This window comes from Oryctolagus cuniculus, chromosome 2 (assembly GCF_964237555.1).
Source record: "Oryctolagus cuniculus chromosome 2, mOryCun1.1, whole genome shotgun sequence".
NCBI lineage: Eukaryota > Metazoa > Chordata > Mammalia > Lagomorpha > Leporidae > Oryctolagus > Oryctolagus cuniculus.
Genome location: NC_091433.1, coordinates 167,258,789 through 167,281,930, shown reverse-complemented (window position 1 = coordinate 167,281,930; position 23,142 = coordinate 167,258,789). Strand labels below are relative to the sequence as shown.

The following is a 23,142-nucleotide window of genomic DNA, read 5'->3' as shown; positions in this document are numbered from 1 at the left end:
GCATAGGATAGTTATTGGTAGCCCCTTGTTTATTGCAGCTCAATTCACAATAGGTAAGAGATGGAATCAACCTGGATGTCTATCAATTAATGACTAAATAAAATGTGGTACATTATATACTATGTAATATTATTCTGCCATAAACAAGAAGGCTATCTTGTCTTTTGCAACAAAATGAAGGCAATTGGAAACCATTTTAATCGGTGAAATAAGCCAGTGCCCTGAAGATGAATATCATGTTTTCTTTTATATGTAGTAGTTAGAGAATACAAAAGATGTATAGGAACAAAATAGACATGCTGTGATTTGATCATTATTTTTAGCCCTTGTTTATACTCCTGTGGGAACTCCAGTCTTTACATATTTTACTTGTTGAATATTATGGTTAGTTACACATTAAGCCTGTGATTATAAAGTGGACTGAAATTATGGTTTTGCAACAATTAAAGAGAAAGAAAGGGGACCGGCACTGAGGCATAGCGGGTAAAGCTGCCGCCTGCAGTGCCGGCATCCCATATGGGTGCTGGTTAGAGTCCCGACTGCTCCACTTCTGATCCAGCTCTCTGTTATTGCCTGGGAAAGCAGTGGAAGATGCCCCAAGTTCTTGGGCCCCTGTGCGCACTTGGGAGACCCGGAGGAAGCTCCTGGTTCCTGGCTTCAGATGGGTGCAGCTCCAGCCATTGTGGACAATTAGGGAGTGAACCAGCAGATGCAATACATCTCTCTCTCTCTGCCTCTCCTTCTCTCTCTGTGTAGCTCAATCTTTCAAATAAATAAATAAATCTTAAAAAAAAAGAAAAAAGAAGAAAGGAGGGGGATTGATGGAGGGACAGAAGAGGAGAAGGAAGCACTATTATCTTCTAAGAATTATACATATGAAACAAAAAAAAGTTGTATCAATTCACTTCTAAAAAATTCTTTCATTCCAATAATGAATGCTCCAACTTGGACATAATATGATTCTTTTTATATAATCCTGGATTTTTATTTGTGAGTTATTTTATTTCATGTCAATGTGCTTGAATGAAATGAGCCTGTAGTCTTCCCTTTTTTTTTGTATAAAATGTTTCTGCATTTGGTATCAATTTAATTGGAGTAATCTCTCCATAGTCTCCCTCTTATTTTCTATAATAGTTTGTGCACACCAAAAATATGCTTTAAATCATTTATATTTCTTTCAGTGAGGCCATTTAAACCCAGGAAAATTTGTATGAATATTGTTTATCATTGATTTTTTTGAATGAACATTGAAGTTACATTTTCTGAATATGTTTATTTTATCTGCATTTCTATATCTATTAGTATAACACTGTTCATAGATCACCTATCTTTTGAATCTAAAACAAATATTCTGATTTTTATTTCTAACTTTGTTAATTTGAGACCTGGCCATCGTATCTTGATTGGTATCTCTGATGACTGATCAATTTTATACTTCTCAGTGAATAACTTTTCCTCCAACTGATTATTTGATTTCTTTCATTAATACACACTCATGTTTCTTTATACTTTTCTCTATCTTTTACTAGGTTTTAGCATGTGTGTGGCAATGTGTAAATTGAAAATTATAAGTAAACTCCATTATATATACATGTTTCTTTAATATGTCTTCTATTGAGTAATTTTCAGCATTTCTAATTTTTTCACTATATTCATTAAAGACTACTTTTTTTCTGAGGTTATTTTCACTGTATTAAAAAGTCTGATATTTGGTACTGTTTGTTACCATACTCAAAATTTTATTTTTTTGAATTCATCAAATTTTTACCTTTCTTTTATAGTACATTTCTTGATTTTTTAAATTTTTTTAAAATTTTATTTAATGAATATAAATTTCCAAAGTACAGCTTATGTATTACAATGGCTTCCCCCCCAATAACTTCCTTCCCACCCGCAACCCTCCCCTTTCCCTCTCCCTCCCCCTTCCATTCACATTAAGATTCATTTTCAATTCTCTTTATATACAGAAGATCAGTTTAGCATATATTAAGTAAAGATTTCAACAGTTTGCACCCACATAGAAACTCAAAGTGAAAAATACTGTTTGAGTACTAGTTATAGCATTAAATCACACTGCACAGCACATTAAGGACAGAGATCCTACATGAGGAGTAAGTGCACAGTGACTCCTGTTGTTGACTTAACAAATTGACACTCTTGTTTATGGCCTCAGTAATTACCCTAGGCTCTTGTCATGAGCTGCTAAGGCTATGGAAGCCCCCTGAGTTCACTGACTCTGATCATATTTAGACAAGGCCATGGTCAAAGTGGAAGTTCTCTCCTCCCTTCAGAGAAAGGTACCTCCTTCTTTGATGACCCGTTCTTTCCATTGGGATCTCACTCGCGGAGATCTTTCATGTAGGGTGTTTTTGTGTGTGTGTGTGTTGTTTTTTTTTTTTTTTTTTTTTTTTTTTTTTTTTTGCCAGAGTGTTTTGGCTTTCCATGCCTGTAATACTCTCATGGGCTTTTCAGCCAGATCCGCGTGCCTTAAGGGCTGATTCTGAGGCCAGAGTGCTGTTTAGGACATCTGCCATTTTATGGGTCTGCTGTGTATCTTGCTTCCCATGTTGGATTGTTCTCTCCCTTTTTTATTCTATCAGCTAGTATTTGCAGACACTATTCTTGTTTATGTGACCCCTTTGGCTCTTAGTCCTGTCATTATGATCAATTGTGAACAGAAATTGATCACTGGGACTAGTTATTTTGGCATTCAGTATTTTGAATTATCTGATAAATATAGATTTATTGACATACTGCACTATGGTAAGAAAAAATGCTATTTTCTATCCTTTGAAATCATTGAAGATTTTGTAATTAGTCCACGGCCATTTTGGAAACTAGAATATTTTTGCTCACTTATTGCTCACTTATTTTACTCTAGTATTTTGATCATCTACTCAGTCTTGTTTTATTTGTAGGTAACACCATCTGCTGAGTTGTGAAGTTTCCATCATTAAGTTTTTAGCTCAATAATTTTCATTTATTTATTTTCCACTAGCCAACAGTTTCCTGATGAAATTCTTAATGCTATTATCTATATTTTATACATATTAACCACAAATATAAGTCTAGTCTTAATCTATGCCTGGATCATCTGTCCTCTATCACTACTATTGGTTTTATTTTTCGTGTCTTGGCTGCTTTATTTTATATTCCTGGTTTCCTTCCTTCCTTCCTTCCTTCCTTCCTTCCTTCCTTCCTTCCTTCCTTCCTTCCTTCCTCCCTTCTTCTTCTTCTTCTTCTTCTTCTTCTTCTTCTTCTCTCTCTCTCTCTCTCTCTCTCCCCCTCCCTCCCCCCCTCCCTCTGTCTCTCTCTCTCTCTTTTATGATGAAGTGCTGGATATTGTGTATGAAACAGTTAGAGCTATTCAATAATATTCTCTTATTTCGGGTAGAATTGATTATAGTCTCTCTTAGTTAACCAAAGCGTACGTAAGTCATTTCATTCAACCAGGGAGTGAGCTGATTTGAGGATGTGGTGCCATTTGGGGAAGCTTTTTGCTCCTCTGCTTGGACCAAAGTCCTTGGCTTAGTGCTCAGAGATCTCCTCTGAGCACTCATGAGTGCTACGAACAGTCTTCCTTCTTGCTGTTCAAGAACTCTCATTTTTGTCTCCTCTTCACAATAAGACTCATGGTAACTGTACTGATTTTTAAATGTCCTTTAGATTTCTCAGCCTTCTCAAAGCACCTCAGAAATTCAATAAATGCTACAAGGAGAAAAAAACACATGGAGAATTTGGCACATTTCTCCACATCTTCCTTCTCTTCTGGATGTAGGCTGCCAGATCTTGTCTGCTGGGGACGTTTCTGTTTCAACATCGTCAGGCTGCCAAAACTTTGCCTCCCTCCCTGGTTCAGTTACCCTCTGCCTGGTGTTTCAGTCTCTCACCCAGCACTATGATGCAGCAAATTACACCATGGGGTAAGCTCTGCCAGAAAGCTGTGCACTCCTCAGGGCTTCCTGTCCTTCACAGTTATGGTTCCTTGATGTTTACCTGAATGACTTCAACCAGTTCTTCATGTTTACTTGACCTGACTTCCTCTATGCTTTTAGTGACAGCTTTGGTTTTCTGTATAGTCTGTTCAATCACATCGTTATTCTATGTTGTTTTTATTGGTTAATTATTTTTATTTGAGAGAAAGAGAGAGACAGGGAGAGACAAATAGAGAGGCCTCCCATCTTCTGGATCTCTTTCAAAATATCTACAACAGCAAAGTATGGTTCAGTCTGCAACCAGGAGCCAGGAATTCAATCCACATCTGCCATGTGAGTGCCAGGGACCTGCTACCTCCCTGTGTACATACTAGCAGGAAGCTGGAATCAGGTGTAGAACCAGGATTCAAACCTAGGTACTTTGATATGAAATGCAGGTATCTTAAGCGCTAGGGCAAATGCTCATCACACTATGTTTTAAAAAATTCAATTTTTTGTAGCTCTTTAAATTGTTTTTATTCAGAGGCTAGCATTGAAGCAGAGTGGGTAAGGCTACTACCTGTGATGCCAGCACCCCAAATGGGCACTGAATCATGCCCCAGCTGATCCACTCCCAATCCTCCCTGCTAATGCTCTGAGAAAGCAGTGGAAGACAGCCCAAGTTCTTGGGCGCCTGCCACCCATGGGGGAGACCTGGATGAAAATCCTGGTTCCTGGCTTCATCCTGGTTCAGCCCTGGCTGTTCTGGGGCCACTAGGAAAGTGAACCAGCAGCTGGAAGATTTCTTTCCCTCCTTATCAGTCCATAACTCTTTTAAACGAATAAATAAATCTTTTCAAAAATTGTTTTTATTCAGAATTATTGTAAATACTTTAGCCTGTCTCATTTATACTGAAGCTTGTCTTTACACATATCAACTACAGAGTGTCAGCTCCAAAATGAAGGAGACAATATCATTTCTTCATTTTATAGGTTTTAGAGATTCAAATTTGAAACACATACATGGTAAAAAAACAGAGCTTAGAATTAAGAAAATCAGTTTTACCTGACAAAGTTTTAATAGAAAAATAAATTTATGTACAGACATGATTACCAAAAAATTCAAGTGGTTGCATTATACATTATTGACTGTTTCTCATTTTGTTAACTAATATTACTTGCTACATTTTCACTAACATAATAATCCGCTAGCACTCACTAGTGGGTGAAGGATAATGCATTGAGTTCATTTTAAAGTTTGGGTTCAAAGAAGAAAAAAATTAATCTGAGAAAACTCTCAGTTTATCCTTTTGTAGAAAGATAGATTTTCTTTGAGATCATTGATGGGTGGTATCTGACAAGTTTTTAAAGCCTGAGTAGAAATAACCTGAGGACTTTGTTACTAAAGTATAGCAAAGATGTGTATATCTCATTTATTTACTTGTTTATTTATTTATGGAGAAAACTAACATCTTGATAAATTTAAAGATACATGGCTACTGTTTATATATCTGCAACCAGAATTTTCATGCAGTTTTGGGTATGATATTAAATACCAGATATGTTGTAGGAGTGTTAGGTATGGTCCTTGCCCTCTGGGAGCTCTCATAGTTTATTAAATGCAAAATCAGTACTGCTCAATCACATAATACATGAGACTCTATCAGATTTCAGAGAAAGAAGATATCAGTTTGGACAGTATTTGTCCAACTCTTTTTAGAGTTTAAAACAATCTGCAGAACTTGAACATGTCAGAAATAAGAGAGACTGGATTTCAAATATCAAGAAAATATCTTGACAACTGAGTCAACACTTAATACTATACCCATTTCAAGGAAAGAAATCACAAATAGGATAACCTCCTAAGCTCCCCAGACTAAGTCTTATCCTTTTATAACAAATTTGAAAGATAACATCTATTTTAGGAAGGATATCAAACTCCATACTGTTCTTTTTTGTCATAAAGGGAAGAGCATGTATCAGTCATGGTGATCTGTTTTTGGTACCTCAATATCCATTTTCATCTCAAATCTCACTATACAATTAAAAGGTAATTTAGGTGTGCAAAGAGAGAGTGGTAATAAGAATGAGAGCTTTTTTAAAATTGACATTAAAATTACATACTATTTAGAATACTTTACAGGCAAATTTTTTTTTAAAAAAACTTGTTTTTCAAGAAAAGTAATAGCCTGAGCATCCACAGTACTGCAGTGTAGCTTTCCTTCCAGGCGAGTCTTGTCTTTTTGTCTTCAGGGAGAGTTCATGAAATTAACTGTTTTATTTAGTGAGACAACAGGGATTGATTGTGCATTGCGCATCCAGAATCTCGACCATGCAGTGTCAAGGACTTAACTCTGAGAACAATGTTAAAGAAGGAGTGCATATCACAAATACACAATATGTTATTTAGGCATTTGGAAAATGTTTGTTTCTTAAAATAAATAATGTGGTTTCATTTTGATTGACTTCACACTCTTTAGCAACGCAGCTCTAAAAAATGTAGTCAACTATTCCTGATTAAAGCCAGAGGAAATCTGAGGCTTTTGTTTAAAAAGATATGCATATAGAAAAGTATAAATCACAAAAAAGAAACAATAAAACCTGTTTATTCATATCTTAGCCAATAAAAAATTCATGGATTACAAATGACTTATTCTTGGAAAGAGTGCCTCAAATCCAAATTGTAGCATAACTTTCAGTCCAAATAAACATGAAAAAGCTGTCAAATATGGCTCTAAGTCCCAAAGATCCCATCATCTGCATTAAAAATGAATGAAACGAGACAAAGGGAAAAACCATCTGCAATTCAGACTTGTCATTCTTCTCTTATCTTCCTGTATTTCAGGATAAAGGGGTTGGCAAAGTGCAGAAAACCCATCAGGAATTCAAAGGGAGTTCATGGTTGCAATTTTAATATTTTAGAGTAACCTATATTTTGGACTAGACAGCCATTAAAATCTGCTGTTGCCTAGTAGTCATTTTCCTTTAGGCTACAAGCCCATTTTTTGCTGCAGTTAAAAGTAAGAACTGGTAGAAATTATATACTGCAGATGAGAGGAGAATCAGGAAGAAAATTTTATGATCATTAGTCTGGGAGCAGTGATCACAGTACAACTGGGAGTTCCACATCTTTTCCTTGAAAATTGTCAAAACTAACATGTTCTGGAGCATTTAGAAGACAGCATACAATTTAGCTTAAACTACATCTCAGTCACCACTGGCTTGTGTGCCCTTCTCAACCTTCTCCTTGAAAATTACTCTTAAAAAAATAAAAGAAACTTCTCAGGCATTTTCGAAATTTATAAAAGAGTAGTATAACTCTGCCAAGCAGGATTTTGCTAAGGCGCAAGAGTCTTTAACTGTGTATCTCAAGGGAATATATGAAGCAACTACCTGATTCAATAGGAGGATTAAGATGCAACTCTAAGCAAAGTAATACAGCTCTTGAATCAACAGTGTGGCAGATGGAAGAATGTGTGTTTGCATGCACATCCCCTTGACTCTACCACCTAGTGATAGCTACTTAAGAAATACTCTCAGGGCAAGTGTTTGAACTACCAGTTAAGATGCCAGATTGTGGGGGTATAAGTTTGCTGCTGGGATGCCTACATCCTATGGTAGCTTCTCTTGATTCATGCCCTGGCTCTACTCCAGAACCCAGATTCCTGCTAATGTGTCCTCTGGGAAACAGCTGTTAATATCATGTAGATGGTCTCTGAGACCCGTATGGGAGACAAACTGAGTTCCCAGCTCCTGGTTGGCCTGGTCCAGCTCTGGTTGCAGGCATTTGGGGAGTGAATGGGTAGATGGGATGTCTCTCTCTAGATTTCAGAAAAGAGAGAGAGAGAGAGAGAGAGAGAGAGAGAGAGAGAGAATTAGAAGAAGAAGAGGAGGAGGAGGAAGAAGAAGAAAGAAAAAGGAGGAGTAGGGAAGGGAGGGAGGGCGGGAGAATAAAAGAATTAAGCAAAGTCAGGATGTACACATCCCCTACTTTGGAGTGTCTAGGTTTGAGGATTGGGTCCCTTCAAATTGATTCCAGTATCTGGCTAAAGCACCCACTGGAGGCAGCAATTTTGGGGCAAGTAGTTGAGTTTCTGCCACACAGGTTCCCAGCTTGAGTTCCCAGCTCTTGGTTACAGCCATCCTTAACTGGCCTATGTAGCAGCATTTGGAGAGTGAACTGGTGGATGGGAGCATTCTCTTTTTTCACTTCCCTCTCTCTGATCTCAAATAAACAAATAAATAAAAATCTAAATTCAATCTGGCTCATTGAGAATAATACGTCGTTCATTTAAGATGGTCTGAAATAAGAAAAGAAGCATAGGGGAAGCATGGAATGTGGTCACGCGACTATGTGAGCCACTGGAACCTGTGCCACAGCATGCCCAGGAAGAGAAGCACACACAGTAGTTTGTAGGAAGCCCAGAGGTGGGGGTATCACAAATATAAATATCATTTAATGCTGTGTTAAAACGGAGCTGCATTGCAGGCAACTTTTACTATTTTTTGTCAGACTATAAATATATCTTATAGCTATTTCTTGTAACAAAAGAATATACTAACACTTCTTTTTCCTTATTGGTACTGTAAATTTAAGCCCTGCCAATGACTATTCTCACAACAAGAGGAGGTGTAAAGGGCTGCAATTAAAAACAGAATTATTTCATTTAGATATGTCTACAGAGCCAGGTCTTCAAATATTGCTAGAGTTAGGGAAAAAAATCTGATTAAGAAGATTTTCCATCACAGGGGAGTTAAGTGCCTACTCCACCCCCAAAACTACCAAAAAACCCAAAAGATATATAGAATCCAGTTTCTGAAGTGTTACTGTTCATTTTCTCATGTATTTTATCCTTTTAATCCAACGAAGAGAAGGAGGTTTCTGTATGTATTATATAGAAAACAATGTGTATTTCACAGTTGGATTAAGTTATCAATGTTTCTAGATATACACCAAGAAATAGGACTGTTGGGAATTGTACATTTAAGCAAGCAAGTTGTGCATATTGAACAAATATATCAACGACCAAACCATGTATCAGTTAGAAAATGGAAAGAATTATCCACAGACAGTACCCACTCAGCTAAGTGAAACAGGAGTGGATATAACATTGAAATATTACGGATACTTTTCCAGATACTTCTTACATTATTCCTGCTAAGCAAGCATCCACTCCTAGGTATGAGATCTTTTTCTCCTGCATGTTGTAGACTTGGAAAATGACTGCATTTGTTTGGAAGAGAAATAAAATGGAATGTCAGGTATGAGTGGATGCTAACACAGCATTGGAATAGAACAACAATGGGAATATTTTTAAGTGGCTCCTCACTGAGTTGTCTAGGCCAGTGATTCCAAGCCCAGGGTGATTTTGCCTCCTAGCAGACATCTGACAATATCTTGGAATCATTTCAGGTTGTCATAACTCTGGAATAAGCTGGAGTCCAGTGAATACAGACCATTGACACTGCTATACATAACACCTCACCTCTAGAAGGTTTTTCTCTGGCCCCAAATGTGATTAGTGCTGAGTTTGGCAATCCTGATCTAGACCAATGTTTTGCAAAGGAAAACAATATTTAATTTTGAAAATTTGGCTGTCTGGTCTACTTGAAGGGCAACTTCCTGGAGGTGGAGAATTGGTCTACATTATTAGCTGCAGCTAGAACAATGCCTGGAATACATTAGGCATCCTGGGCAGGTATTAAGATTCTGGTCTGGCCTCTAAGGGACAACAAACCCTGTGAAATCAAAGATGAGTTCATTGTTATCCTGAGTCCCAACATGGTCTGAATAACTCAAGATGCTAACACAACGAGCTAGGGTTCAAGGACTAAACCACATCATCTATTTTTTAATAAGGTATATGTAAGGTATATGACAGAAGGCTTTAAGATGAATATGCTTAGGGAAAATATGGTACATTAACACATCCATCATCACACATGGTTACCTTCATATGTGTGTGTTGTGTGTGTGTGTGTGCGGAGAGGAGGGTGTGGGAAGTTCACCTAAGATTTACATTCTTAGCAAATTTCCCGTACATAATATGACATTATTAACTACAGTCTTCATGCCATGGGCAACAGATTTCTAGACTTATTCATCCTACATTACTAGAAATTTGTACCCTCTGATTTACATCTTTTCCTTACTCTGTTTCTATGTAGTCAACAATGTTTAGATTCCTCATATAAGTGAGATCAAGCAGAATTATTCTTTCTGTGCCTGACTTATTTCACTTAGCATAATGTCCTTTATATCCATCCATATTTTCTAATTTTTCAAGGTTGGATAGTACACACAAACACATGTAGGTATATACACACGTGCACACACACAGACACACAAATTATTCACTTCTCTCATGGTGAGTGCTATAATGAGAAAGCCACAAGATAACATCAGTAGGGTGTTGAGAAAAGGGAAGCCTTGTAAACTGCTGATGGAAATGCAAATTGATCACAGCAATTATGGAAAACAGTAATGAGTTTCCTTAAAAAACTAAAAATTGTACCGTATGTTGCAACAGTTCTTCTAAAGCCCTGACTGGTGCAGCCATTTTGGAGAGTGAACCAGCAGATGGATGATCTATCTCTGTGTTTCTTCCTTTCCCTCTCCCTCTCTGTAACTCTTTCAAATAAATATTTTTTTTAAAAAAGTCATTTAATTCAAAATAGTCAATTACAAACAAGTTTTAAGAGTAAACATATCGCAAGGGAAGAATTTCTTCATCACTGCTGAGTCATTAAACACCATCATTACTTTCACAATATGGAGAAGTTAGGCAGGGACTAGAATAGCAGACAGCAAGCATCTCATCTTTAAAGCTATTACAGGCTTGGCTGGAAATTCTAGTTCCTATACTTCTAGGAATTGTTTACTACTCACTCTCCCTTTCACCCCTTGAATTGTCTAATGAAATAAGTTCTAGTGAGACTACTTTTGTTTTGCAAACTCACATCACATTGAAAGAAAAGCAGTCATAAAGCTTGTCATTTATTTCCCCAAGACTACTTATCTGATCAACGTTTGTTGTTTCATATTTAGACTTCACTTGGTTATTTAATTTCTTAACTTTAAATTTACCTGATTAATATTAGCCTTTTTCTTGATATTTTTCTGCTTTTGATTATATGAAACATAAATATACACCTTTTCCTTTTTTATAACCAGTTCAATTACGGAACTAAAATTTCTTGTGGCCATGGCTTTTTGTAGAACATTAAATTATTATTTTTTATAATGTAAATCAGTGAGCAGCAATACAGAAAGAAATCATCTGATCATAATGCTGTCATTAGATTAAGTCATAAAACTCATTTAATTTCAGATAGTCAAAAATCAGTATTAAAGTAAATACTACTTACACCCTACCACTAAGTGCTTCTTAAAACTTATTTCTCAATCTTTGTATAAACCACCTACCTAATAAGATGTTTGGAAAGTCACTGGAGCTAGGAACAGAAGCACAGTTATCATATGAGAACAGAAGCCGGACCTCCATGACTTATATGCACTAAGAAAAAGATTGCAGCCTTTAGGTGCCAGAACCTGTATTACCTGAGTGACATAAGAGCTGGATTGGAGCCATCCATTCTACTCTTTAACAATAATACTAATCACAACTACTTAGTCTTTTTCCATATTTTAATAATTTCATGTATGTTTCTTAAAGACTTATTTTACTTGAAAGAGTTACAGAGAGAAGGAGACAGAGACTGAGAGATCTTCCATCTGCCGGTTCATTCCCCAGATGGCTGCAACGGCAGGAGCTGAGCCAATGCAAAGCCAGCAGATTCTTCTGGGTCTCCCACTTGGGTGCGGGGCCCCAAGCACTTAGGCCATCCTCTTTTGCTTTCCCAGGCCATTAGCAGGGAGGTGGAGTGGAACAGCCTGGACTCGAACCAGCGCCCATATGGGATGCTGAATAAAATAGTTCAGATTTTTGTGTTAATTTTTCTATATATGTTAAAATGTGATCACAAGTTATGCTTTAGACCAGAATATTCCATTCAGTAATTATACTTTCTGTTATATTTCACTATTTCTGTTACAAGTCAGTGTCTCATTTGTTGTGGTTCTGGAATATTTATGGTAGATAATAATTTTCCATATAGTGATTATATGCTGTATAATTTATGTGCCCTTTTCCTTAGTATTCACCTGAGTTATGGCAAGCTTTTTTCTATGTCATTAATTAATTAGTTGTGTCTCTCTGTTTTAGTTGTGTTGGACATTTTAAATATATTAGCAAACTTTTACATTTGCTCTGATGGTTCTCAGGTTTCTCTATATTTACACTTAAAATATATCGTTTTTTGTCCATGTATTGACTTTATATTTCAGTTCTGAAGTCTTGATTTAATAGATTTAGCAAATCTTTCTCTTATGGGGAGCTCTATTAGGAAATTTTCTTCTGTTTCTTGGACTTGATTTGAATCTTCATCTGACATGAGATGTTCTGTTTCTTCCTATCTTGTACCGCTGATGCTGGTATATTTACATGTCTGCCATTCTTTTTTCTATATTTTCCTCATGGTCCAAGTAGAAAGAGCTATCAAAGACATCTAAGTGCTCTGTGGATGGGGACTTGCTCATTATCCCTTTCAAAAAGTCTCTAACTCATGGTCTTCTTGCCCTTCCATCCACAGTTCCAGTCTAAGCATTTGTTTTCTATTTTTTCTCTGTAGCATCACTATTTTAGGGCAATACAGAATACAGTTCATCTTTGGTTCTATGCCATGTTTTACTAATTTTTTTCCATATGTCAGATGACACAAGAGCACCACAAAAAGTTCATGGAAAAATGGAATTAGTAAAGTCTGCAATCAGAAGACTGAAATAATTGACAGACTAATAAAGGCACCATCTTTGAGACATCAGTAGCCTATAATAAATGGGTTAATGTATTTAACAACAGAAAGAGATGCTTAGTTTGGTGCAAAAATTTTTGAAAGGTAGGCACAGCTTTTTCATAATATGCATTTCCATACTTTTTGAGTATGCTTACACTGTACATGCCTTTGTTTTTAATTTTCTCACTTCATGTTATATCTTTTTTTAAAGATTATTTACTGAGAGGCAGAATTACAGAGAGAGAGAGAGAGAGAGAGAAGTCTTCCATCCGCTGGTTCATTCCCCAAATGGCCAAATTGCAGAGCCGGGCCAATCCAAGCTAGGATCCAGGGGCTTATTCCAGGTCTTCCATGTGGGTGCAGGGGCTCAAGCTCAAGTGGGTCATCAACCACTGCTTTCCCAGGCCATTAGCAGGGAGCTGGATCAGAAGTGGAGCAGCGTGGACTCAAACATCATATGGGATGTCGGCACCACAGGCAGAGGTTTAACCTACTATGCACAGTGCAGGCACCATCATATTATGTATTTTGAAAATCATTTCATATCGGTACATTTACATCTACATCTTTTTTGATAATGAACTGTACACAAATTTAGTAAATATGTATAGATATTAAAGTTGTTTATAAAGGGATGTAAGGATTTTCATAAGCATACATAATAAAAATTACTAGAAAATGCAAATTCAAAACTAGTGGCTGCAAACAAGCAAAAAACCCAGAATGTGTGTATATAAGTAAGAATTATATAGACAAATTAGGAATGAATGATCTAGTTATACCATTATCTCAATTATCTTAATTTTTTTTTTAATTTGAGAGAGTTACATAGAGAGAGGGGGAGATAGAGAAAGGTATTCCATTTGCTGGTTCACTCGCAAAATGGCTGAAATGGTGGAGGCGGGGCCAATCTGAAACCAGGAGTTAGGAGCGTCCTCTGGGTCTCCCACACAGTCCAGGGGCCCAAGCACTTGGACCATCTTCCACTACTCTTCCAGACTATACGCAGAAAGCTGAATCACGACATGAACCAGTGTCCATAGGGGATGCTGACGCTGTAGGCAAAGGCTTCGTCTATCACGCTATAGAACCGGCCCCAGTTATCTTAACTCTTAAAATGTATCTTTAGTTATACCATATTAATTATTATTTTCTGACAAAGATTATTTAGTGTTTTCAATTTAAAAATGTATTAACATTTTTCTAATGTCTATTTTATTGTTATTAACAGTGCCAGCAGTACTTATATAAATGTATTATCATTTATATTTTATTTTATATAAATAATAGCTTAATTGATATTGTAGAATACTTGTTATGGCTCCCTTGGCATAAATTTATTGGTTGGCTTAATATAGTTTTTTTCAACTACATCATTTCTCTGCATATATATGCAAACAAATAGGTCGTCTAATAAGCCTATCCATTATAAATGTGTATTTGCTTACCAACCCTTTAATAATGATTACCATCATGGATTTTGCAATCTTGAGGGTATAAAGAAAGCATATAATTCATCAGTAAAAATCTATTGATAATAAAACAGAAAATGCATCACCATGACTTTAATCATGACTTTAATCATCTTTAGTATTAAAATCAAATTAAAATTAAAAAAAAAAAACCTGTAATTTCAGGGATGGCACTGTGGTGTGGTGGGTAAAGCTGCCACCTGCAGTGCTGGCATCCTATATGAGTGCCTGTTTGAGTCCTGGCTGCTCCACTTCAGATCCAGCTCGCTGCTAATGACCTGGGAAAGCAGTGGAAGATGACTTGGGCCCCTGCACCCATGTGGCAGACCCGGAGGAAGCTCCCGTCTCCTGGCTTCAGATAGGCCCAGCTTCAGCCATTGTGGCCATTTGGGGAATGAACAAGTAGATGGAAGAACTCTCTCTCTCTGTATTTCTCTCTGTAACTCTGCCTTCAAATAAATAAATCTTTAAAAGAAAGAAAGAAAAGCTGTAATTTTAAAGACAATTTGCTTATTAGTTGGGCCACACATTGTCACACAGATGGTTCCCTTTTAGTGGATGGTCATCACATAGTTTTGTTCCTCATTTTTTTTTTTTATCTCACAAATGATCAATGTGTAAGTCTTGGGTACTAATCAAAACAAATAATGTCATCATATTTCCCCACAATTCAGTAAAACCTTTGATGAATAGTGGTAGCATTTGGTACATCATTCAAAGAATCCTCTTATCTAACAGGTGTTCCCTCCAGATTTCAGATTTTCATTTTTATTTATTTATTTATTTATTTATTTGACAAGTAGAGTTAGACAGTGAGTGAGAGAGACAGAAAGAAAGGTCTTCCTTCCGTTGGTTCAGCCCCCAAATGGCTGCTACAGCCGGAGCTACACTGATCTGAAGCCAGGAGCCAGGTACTTCTTCCTGGTCTCCCACATGGGTGCAGGTGCCCAAGCACATGGGCCATCCTCCACTGCCTTCCCGGGCTACAGCAGAGAGCTGGCCTGGAAGAGAAGCAATGAACCGGGACTAGAACCCGGTTCCATATGGGATGCTGGTGCCGCAGGCAGAGGATTAACCAAGAGAGCCATGGCGCTGGCCCCCAAGTTTCAGATTTTCTAAGCATGGCTATGAATAGTGTGAACTCGATGTTTTCTTTCACCATTATTAACTTTATTATATTTCATTCTACCTCAGAAAATGTTCAGTCACAAGGGGTCCATCAATCTGGGGTGGTCTCAACTCATCAGCCTCAAACAGGAGTTGCTTTATTTACTTGTGACAAGTAAAGATGACTGTGGGAAGGAATATTTCCCAAAGAAATTATACCGGTGTTGGAGTACAGAAGGTGAATCCTGTATTGGAATGCTGTGTCAAGCCCCAGGCGCTCTACTTCTGATCCAGCTCCCTGATAATGTGCCTGGGAAGTTATTGGAATATAGTTCAAGTACTTGGGCCCCTGCCAGTCATGTGGAAAACTCTGATGGAGCTCTGGGCTCCTGACTTCAACCTGGCTTAACCCCAAGCTAGGTAGTGAACCAGCGACAGAAAATCCTGCTGCCTTTTCTACTTCTGTCTCTGACACTACACCTTTCATATAAAGGAATCTTGCTGATGTATTTACTGAAAATACTCCATAATTCATCTATTTTCTCACTACAACTTAACCTTCACAGGACATTTCTGAATCTTTCATATGTAACTGTCTTTCTCTTCCATCTCACCTCTTTCTTTTTCCTTCTCACATTCCTTTTTTATACTTAATGTGTGCATACTCATCAGATTTCCTTAAGGTAGTGGTTTTGGTTCATTACATGCAGGAAAGGGGGAATGATAAACTTTTAATTAATATTGTAGAAAATAAATTATATATGTTACCTATCTAGGTAGTGTTCGAAAGTTCAAATTCCCAAAAATCTATTAATTTTACATTACCTCCTATTTCATATCTCATTATCAAGAAGCACCATTTACGACAAACACAAACCAAAACAATAGCACTTGTCATATGATTATTTTTAAATTTAATTTCCTGTATTTGTTTCTAAAATTTTAAGTGCACAGCTGTTTAATTATAGTAGAAAATAAGTATATGCATATAAAACTCAGCATAGGAGAAGACACACATTTAACTTGTTTTAGATGATAGCAGACAAGAAATATACAGGTGACCTACAAATGACTTATATTTTCAAAGTTTACTCATACACTGCAGATTCCACATACAATGAGTATATCTGTGTAGAGATTTGAAAGATTTGAATATAAAGCAAAATGCATCCTTCTTATACTTAACTGACAGCCCCATGGAGATAGTGATATGCACTGAGAAGAAAGGAAATCAGTCATAAAAAAGGAAAAAGTAGGTCTGAATAAGAAATATGGAAGCACTAAATTAGCAACAGTTAAGCTCATAGAGGCTTGCACTAAATTGAAGACAAGTGAGGAGAACCCTTTCAAAGGCCCCCATTCGTATCCACAGTTCTATGATATCAACGTTGGGAATGAGAAGTGAATTCTACAGTCAAGTACATCAGTTCTGTATGGAGGGAACCAGAGATGACCAAAAGTAAATTTAAAAAAAAAAAACACTCTAACCTGAGGTAAGAGGAACTTATTATACTTCCTCAAAGTTCCATTTATCATTTAGTAGATACACACACACACACACACATGCACGCACACACACAGGCATATATCTCCAGGAAAAGACAGTCAAGGTAAGGAACAGGTATCAGAAATTACATTAAAGCCAAAACCTAAATATAACTTTTTTTTTTTTCAGAAACAGACTTGATATCAAAATACAAACAAGGCATGCGGACTCTAATGCCTTCGTATCAACTGCCTAGTTTTACTTGCTCTGTTTCTGTGGGAACTAATTATGTGCTAACTCTCTCTTGTCCTTAGTCATTTCTCCTATTAATAATTACACTCTTGTCCACCATGGACAACCATACATTCTAATGTGGCTTATCATGTGTTAACTAACATACTTAACTTATTATTATTATTTTTTAAAGATTTATTTATTTATTTATTTGAAAGGCTGAGTCACAGAGAGGCAGGAGCAGAGAGATGGAGAGAAAGGTCTTCCATCTGCTGGTTCACTCCCCAGATGGCTGCAATGGTCAGAGCTGGGCTGATCGGAAGCCAGGAGCCAGGAGCTTCCTCCACGTCTCCCACTTGGGGGCAGGGGCCCAAGGACCTGGGCCATCCACTGTTTACCCAGGCCATAGCAGAGAGCTGGATTGGAAGTGGAGCAGCCGGGACTTGAACTGGTGCCCATATGGGATGGCAGGACAGCAGGTGGTGGCTTTACCTGCTGTGCCACAGTGCTGGCCCCAATTTATTACTTACATGTATTTTAATCACTTTGTTCCCAATGTGGAAACCTTTAATCAATTTTCTATCAGTAATATCCCTGTTTCATTTAAATACTCAGATTTCCAGGACCACATTCCTCCCATGGTAAGGAGAAAAACATTTTGTTAACTAACTTCTGTTGTAGTTGAAATTTTCATTCTCCTCAGATCTCAAGTGTCTCACTTCCTTGCAGTACAAGAGAGATTCTAGTTCCACCAAAATGCTAATGACATTAGCATTTTTAAAACAATGTTTTTAAAACAAGAACATAGTCTTTGGAATTAAGCCACTTTTGTTCAACTCTCATCTCTGTTGTCTAGTAGATGTGTGTTTAATTCTATCATTTTACCTCAATCAGACCTTTCTGCACCCTTACCTAGAGAGCAAGAATAAAGTTAACAACAGCTTAGGAACTTGGCAAAGATTGTACAGAATATACATTTAGTACCTACTAGAAACCTTTGCACATAATATGAACCTTAGGGATCTTAGAAATTTGACCTGTCCCGGCCGGTGCCGAGGCTCACTAGGCTAATCCTCCGCCTAGTGGCACCGGCACACCAGGTTCTAGTCCCGGTCGGGGCGCCGGATTCTGTCCTGGTTGCCCCTCTTCCAGGCCAGCTCTCTGCTGTGGCCAGGGAGTGCAGTGGAGGATGGCCCAGGTGCTTGGGCCCTGCACCCCATGGGAGACCAGGAGAAGCACCTGGCTCCTGGCTCCTGCCATCGTATCAGTGCGGTGTGCTGGCCACAGCGCGCCAGCTGCGGCGGCCATTGGAGGGTGAACCAATGGCAAAGGAAGACCTTTCTCTCTGTCTCTCTCTCTCACTGTCCACTCTGCCTGTCAAAAAATAAAAAATAAAAATAAATAAAAAAAAAAAACAAATAAGTTTTTTTTTTTAAAAAGAAATTTGACCTGTCCCTTTCACTTAAAAAATATTATAATAAGACAAATAATCTGGAAATACCTTAAAGTTTTTACAGTGGAATATAGTCTGTAAATTTCATAAAAGTATTTGTTCTAGTTTCTTATGAATGCATATTTTTAAAAAACTGTATTAATATCAGGAGAACAAGTTTTATGTATTTCATAGATACAATTCAAAGAAGATAACCATACTTCCCTTCCTGAATCCCTCTCCTTCCTTCATTTCTTTTGCCTTTATTTTTTGCAAAAACATAATTTCAAACCACTCTATAATCATGGGCTTAAGGCACTACTAACCATGAAACTCAACAAGTAAAAAGTAGAAAGACCACAGTTTCACAGGAGTATAAACAAGGAATAAATGCAGCGATCAAATCACAAGGTGTCTATTTCATCCCTATATATTTTGTGTATCCTACATTAACTACCACATATCAGAGAAAACAGAATGCAGAATTTTATTTATACCTGTTGGGATACTTAAAACCCAGCACAAAGAAAAAACTCAATAAAAATTTAATGAGAATGACATCTGTTATGATGTAACACCACTAACAAAATTGGGGCTGCATAATTACCCCTGTTGAAAAAGATACTGTTTATTGGGGTTTACTAGGATTACAATTTGAGAAACACAAAATGCAAGCAGCCATAAAATATTGTTCCAGTGTTTCACAAGATGATAGGTGTTTTTATCTTTAAGCTGCAATGGAGTTGTTACTTGTAACTCTTGTTTGTCAACAATTGTGATTGATGAAACAGGGGTTTTCACAAAAGTGACTGGGCACAGTCTCTGGAGGCAAGGGGAATGACCTTAAAAACTGTTGCAAATGCTAATGAAATTCATTACTGAAATTGCAGTTTGGCCCCATTCACAGGGTCAGCAGGCATATAGGTGGGTTTATGCAGACAGCTCAGTTTAAGCTTGTCCTCAGGAGTTCAATTCTGATGGTATAATAAGTCTGTTTAACAATGGTCTCGCAATTCGCATTTTTAAAAGATTTATTTTTATTTATTTGAGAGAAGGAGAGAACAAGAGCGAAAGAGAGAGAGAGAGAAAGAACTTTCATCAGCTGGTTCACCACCCAGTTAGGTGGGTGGGCCAGGCAGAAGCTAAGAGCCAAGAGTTTCTTCCAGGTCTCCCACATGGTTGAAATGGCCCAAGGACTTGGGCCATCTTCTGCTTCTTTCCAAGGTACATTAACAGGGAGCTGGACTGATAGTGGAGCAGCCAGGACCTGGACTGGTGCCCATATGGGAGGCCAGTGTTGTAGGTGGCAGCTTTTCCTGCTACACCACAACACCAATCCCCCAATTTCAATTTAAGTGACACCCCACAATGATTATCTTCCTCGATATTACCTTGATATGACAAATGTGTTTCTAAACCAATGAGCTAAATTGTGGATTCTAACAGCTTAACACATAGCAGTATATCTGACAGTAGCATCTTGCCAAAGAGCACATTAAGTTCTCAGAATATTGGCTCTCAGAAGATAAGTCCAATTGACATCTTGGATAAGCCAAACACTGAGAAAATGTTTTTTTTTAAAAAAATGTTAAAATAAATCTCAAATTTTACCAAAAAATTTTGGGTTAGAAAGGAAAGACAATTCAGCCTGACATAATTCTAAATTACAGCTAATAGAATGGCAGTTTTTTGACTTATCTAGTTTGTGGTATAACACAAGTTCAGTTTTAAAAAGTTTGAGTATAGGGGGCAGTGCTGTGGCATGATAGGCTAAGCCTCCGCCTACAGCGCCAGTATCCCATGTGGGCGCTGGGTCATGTCCTGGCTACTCCTCTTCAGATCCAATTCCCTGCTAATGGCCTGGGAAAGAAGCAGAGGATGGCCCGTGTGCTTGGACCCCTGAACCCGTGTAGGAGACCTGGAAAAAGCTCTTGGCTTCTGTCTTTGGCTCGGCCCACCTCTTCTGTTGTGGTCATTTGGGGAGTGAACCAGCACATGGAAGACCTTTCTCTGTCTTTCCCTCTCTGTAACTCTGTCTCTCAAATAAATAAAATACATATTAAAAAATAAATTTGTGTGTCATCATGGGGGTATGGAACAGAAATTAGGATGTTGTTTGGGATACCTGCATCTTATATATGGGTTCAAGTCTCAGCCCTGCTTCCAATTCCAGCTTTCTGATAATACAGATCCTGGGATGGATCAGATGGTAGTCCCAAGTTCTAGGATCTCTGCCATGCACATGGGAGAAACAGATTGAATTCTAGCCTGCTAGCTTTTGACAAGCCCAGTCCTAAGTGTTGCAGGCATTTAGGAAAGTGGACCAACAGACGGAAAACTTCTGTCTCTAACTTTTATATATATGACATATATTTCTAACATTTATATATATGACACTATGTATTCCTAGAGTTGATATAAATCTTTACTGGAACTTTTTTTCTCCCAGTAATAAGCAGAGGTTATGGAAATATATTATTTGAATAAGAGACCATGATACCCATTGAAACGAAATGGACACTATGAGAGACAATGACATGATCAGCCCTTGTCTAGACTGTTGAGGAACAACTTACTATTTTATTTCTTTTAGTATTTTTGTTGTTGTTGTTGTTGTTGCTCTGTTTGTTCTACATAAGACCACTGGTTGAACTCTGTAATCAATGCATAATCATTCTTAGGCGTTTAAAATTAACAGAAAAGTGATCTCTGTTAAACATAGGAGTGGGAATAAGAGAGGGAGGAGATATATAGGTTGGCACATGCTCACTCGGACTTACCTCCAATGGTGGAACTAGAAATGTGCCAGGGGATTTCAACTCAGTCTTACCAAGGAGGCAAGTACCAATGCCAGTGCACTTGGTAAAGTGATAAGTATAAATACACAACCAATCAAAAAGATATGGTATGTGTCGATGAGATTTCACAAATAAGACCAGTGTAAGCAAATAATGAAGGATAGAATTAAAAGGGAGAGAATGATCCTGCGGGGGAAACAGGACACACAGCAGACTCAGAATGGCAGCACTCCTGCCTCAGAATCAACCCTTGGGACATTCGGATCTGGCTAAAAGGTCCATGAGAGTCTCACAGGCATGGAAAGCCACGACACGGTGGCAAAAAACAATCTAACTGAAAGATCCTGGTGAACAAGGCCTGTTCTCTGAAGGGAGGAAGGAACCTCCACTGTGATATGGCCTTGACTAAACAAATTCAGAGTCGGTGAACTCAAGGGGCTTCCATAGCCTAGACAGCTCATAGCAAGAGTCTCTGGTGATTGCTGACGTCATAAATAAGAGTGCCAATTGTTAAATCAACAATGGGAGTCACTGGGTACATGCTCCCCATGTAGGATCTCTGTCCTTAATGTGTTCTACTATGAAACTTAAAAAACAACACTACTAGTCGAACAATACCCTATACCTTGTGCAGTTGTATGAGGGCAGCCTGTTGAAATCCTTGCTTAGTATATACTAAGTTGATGTTCAGTATATGAAGGTAATTGAAAATGAAACTCGATGAAGGGTGGGATGGGAGAGGGAGTGGGAGAGGGGAGGGCCACAGGAGGGAGGGAGGTTTGGGGGGAAGCCACAACAATACACAAGTTGTACTTTGTAAATTCACATTTATTAAATAAAAAAATAACTATATAACAAACAAAAAAAGAAAAAAAAGAACTTAATACTTTACCCTTTTAGTATTTTTTTATGTTCTACTTAAAACTATTGGTTGAACTCTGTAATTAATACACAATTACTCTTAGGTGTTTAATTAATGCTATAACTAGTACTCAAAAGGTATTTTACACTTTGTGTTTCTGTGTGGGTGCAAACTGTTGAAATCTTTACTTAATATGTGCTAAATTGATCCTCTGTATATAAAGATAATTGAAAATTAATCTTGATGTGAATGGAAGAGGAGAGCGAGTGGGAGAGGGGAGTGTTGTGGGTTGGAGGGAAGTTATGGGGGGGAAGCTATTATAATCCATAAGCTGTACTTTGGAAATTTATGCTCATTAACTAAAATAAAATATAAATAAAAAACTAAAAAAAAAGAATTTTTTGCACAGTGCAACATGGTTTATTCCTTCCTCAATGGCATCTATAAGAAATGGCAGCACACTATTGAAAGAAAACCTGTTGTAGCCATTAGTTGAATTCATCACTGAGCAAAGCTTAGTTGATTGAAATTGATCCATTTGCAATTAAGAGTATAATTTACATCTTCTAAATTGATAAGCTAAAAATGATTTGGCTTGTAAAATATGACTGAATTAAGACATAATTCAAGCTGCATGCTCTGCATTATGAACTATCTCCTGATCTCTTGCACACTCACTAGTCTTGCTGCAGGCCAGTATAATTAAAGTGTCTGAACTTGAATTCTGGATCCACTACTTGTGAACTGTGTGACCTGAGGCAAGTTATTTCATCTCACTTTGCCTCCATGTCTTCACTAATTTAGTGGAAGCAGTTACAGCATTTTGTAAAATTGAGTGATAACTAAAATGCTCAGAATAGCATGTAGAACAACAGGCAGATATTAATTGGTTATATTTAGTATATGCCATATTATATATAATAATACACATATACTATTCTTAATTATCACAATAATAAAAGCTACCTAAATTCTTCAAAT

General features: G+C 37.5%; 2 long non-coding RNA genes across 2 annotated transcripts in view; one reads left to right on the top strand and one right to left on the bottom strand.

The window, feature by feature from the left end:
* LOC103347702 (uncharacterized) overlaps positions 1-23,142 on the bottom strand; it is a 465,165-nt gene that overhangs the window by 63,408 nt on the left and 378,615 nt on the right. The window lies entirely within an intron of this gene.
* Positions 21,689-23,142, top strand: part of LOC138848643 (uncharacterized) — a 31,741-nt gene continuing 30,287 nt past the window's right edge. The window contains exon 1 of the long non-coding RNA XR_011386715.1: positions 21,689-21,999. This is a non-coding gene — a long non-coding RNA (uncharacterized lncRNA). The remainder of the gene's footprint in view (positions 22,000-23,142) is intronic.